At 42.9% G+C, this 2829-nt stretch overlaps 1 pseudogene; it reads left to right on the top strand.

The window, feature by feature from the left end:
* Nucleotides 1-703: 703 nt before the first annotated feature.
* On the top strand, nt 704-2316 carry LOC148998869 (putative pectate lyase P59 pseudogene; annotated as a pseudogene).
* The last annotated feature ends 513 nt before the right edge of the window (nt 2317-2829 follow it).

The raw sequence follows: 2829 nt of genomic DNA, 5'->3' as shown, positions 1-2829 counted from the left end.
TATAGTTTTTGATGTGCTCCTGACTATATGTATTTCAAGGAAGAGAGAAATTAATTGTATTTGCACGCCCCTGTGCAAGCGGGACCTAATGGAGGCATGTATAAGCATGAAGGGCTAGAATTTTTTACTTCGGATGGAATGAGATCCTGATTCTAGATGCAAATGGGTCTAAAGGAGAAGAAGGTCCTGCAATCACCTGTTTCTCTTTGTATAAATTTGGAAACTGCTCCTTGAAATGAGACACTGTGCTTGCACGATAACCCACTCTCATAATTTAGGTAAAACGATATCATGAGGCTTTTTGGGGGAGAAATAATGATATAATAAGGCAATGAAACATATGGTGGTAGAGAGTTTGAATCCTTCAATCTGTCCAAAACAGAGAATGGAGATAGGAAAAGAAAACACAAATCACGGGAGAAAATTAATTTTTATATGCGAAGTGCACGGAAGGCCTCACTTTCTCAACCCATATGGTACTTCCCCATATTTGGGCTCTCAATTGCAATATATATAGAGATGATGATGCTTTGGAGAAACTCAAGTGGCTTTCAATCTGTTGGTTTTGGGCCCAAGGTCTTGTATTTTATTTCTGACCCATTTCACCTGAGTGGTGGGTACAAAAACTAAATAAAAAATAAAAAAAAACCCATTTCACCAGAGTGGAGGGTTAAGAAAAAGGGGGGGACAAGAGTAAAAGAAAATGGGATTAGCTACATCTAGCAGCTTGTTGGTCTTCTTGTTTTTATTCAACTATGTAGTGAAGGCCGATATAGTCAACTTTGATGCAGTGTGGCGACAACGAGCCAAGGCGGCCGCAAAGCACAGCAGTGACAGCTTTGAGCCCAATCCTGCGATAGTTGCTGCTCAGCTCAACTCACATGTGCACATGTTGGTCCCGAATTTGAATCTTCTGAAAATTCTCCGTGCTTGCAAATTATATTTAAAAAACACATTCCATGGATAATGTATAAATTGAGCTATTTTACGTTGAGAAATGGATAACTCCTGTACTTACGATAGATTTGGATGGATGAATGAATGATGCAGGACAAGACAACGGAGGCTGGGGGAGACTGGAGGAGCATGCCAGGCGACGAACCCAATAGATGCGTGCTGGAGGTGCAAGGCTAACTGGGCCGATGATCGAAAGGCATACGCCAATTGCGCTTTGGGCTTCGGCAAGAAGGCTGCTGGTGGCAAGGACGGCAAGATCTATGCCGTCACTGACCCCTCCGACAATGACATGGTCAACCCAAAGAATGGCACCCTCCGCCATGCCGTCATTCAGAAGGAACCACTATGGATAATCTTCGAGAAAGACATGAACATCGTACTCAAGGGTGAGCTTATTATCGCCCCTGACAAGACTATCGATGGTCGTGGTGCCAATGTCCACATTACCAAAGGCGCTGGTTTTACCCTCCAGTCCATCCGCAATGTCATCATCACCAACCTCCATATGCATGACATCGTTTCAACTCCAGGTGGTATGATTCGCGCTTCTGTCGACCACTACGGAAAACGCACCGTCAGCGACGGTGATGCCATCAACATCTTTAGCTCCTCTGACATCTGGATCGACCACGTGACCATGTCCAAAACTGCAGATGGCCTAATCGATGCTGTCGAGGGTTCCACTGCCATCACCATCTCGAATATCGACTTCAGTAATCATGACCACGTACGTATAACTGGTCAATTTGCTATAAGTCTCCTGCTAAAACTGATTTCTCTAAATATAACTAACTTATTTTATAAAAGGATTGACTACGTAAAAAATAAGAGTACTTCGACCTTCCAAGTCGACCCACTGACTGTTGCTTCCTTATTGGTGAACAATCGTGTTGACAGGTGATGTTGTTAAATGCAAACACCTCTGCTAACAATAAGATGAAGGTTACGATAGCATATAACCATTTTGGGAAAGGATTAACACAGAGGTTGCCCAAAGTCCTAAATGGATTTGCTCATGTGGTGAACAATGACTACACGGAATGGGGGATGTATGCCATTGGGGGCAGCTTAAACCCATCCTTCCTCAGCCAGGGCAACCGTTTTGTTGCGGGAAGCTCATCGAGAACCAAGGAGGTTACCAAGAGGGCTGTAGCGCCAGAAAGCGAGTGGAAGAATTGGGCGTGGGTATCGCAGGGTGATGTGATGGAGAATGGTGCCTTCTTTGTTGAATCAGGTTCCCCAGCACAGAAGAAGGCCCTCCTCACTGGAGACCTTATTAGCCCAAAGGACGGCAGCACTGTCAGCAGCCTCACTCAGTCTGCTGGTGCACTCAATTGTAAGGTCGGCAGCCCTTGCTGAGCTGTTTCTCGCTCTTTTAATTAATGTAACTTCAAGCACTGTACGTTATTCTTCATGGGCTGATTGTTCTGTAAGTTCAGGCGCTGCATGTTCGTCTTCATGGAATGAATAAAAACAGTAACTCTTGATTTTCCAAAACAATGAATAGAAGTACTAACAAAAAGGGATCTTCCATTACTTCAATACTAGCTAGAACAAGACCAAAAGGCCAACAAAAACGGCTGCATGTTGTAAATTCAGATATGCTCTTAGTAAACAATTTGCTCGTGTCTAAAAATGCTACGCAAATGCACGCGTCACAATTAGGTAGTAAATAGTAAGTAGGGTATCAATCCCACGGAGAATTTTTTTTGTAAATCTCAATGTAAAAGGAACATTAAGTTAAACAAGATTGACAAAATTACTTTGTGATTAATGAACTAAAGAGACGAAGGACAGAAGAATTAAACAAGAGGTCCTAAATTGGAGAGCACACGATGGAAAGAACTATAATAAGTGGTATAAATGTTGGAA

This window comes from Hakea prostrata, unplaced genomic scaffold, assembly GCF_041222555.1.
Source record: "Hakea prostrata isolate BN-2017 unplaced genomic scaffold, UWA_Hpros_2 contig_105, whole genome shotgun sequence".
In the NCBI taxonomy this organism is placed as follows: Eukaryota; Viridiplantae; Streptophyta; class Magnoliopsida; order Proteales; family Proteaceae; genus Hakea; species Hakea prostrata.
This window is presented reverse-complemented; position numbering and strand designations above follow the sequence as displayed.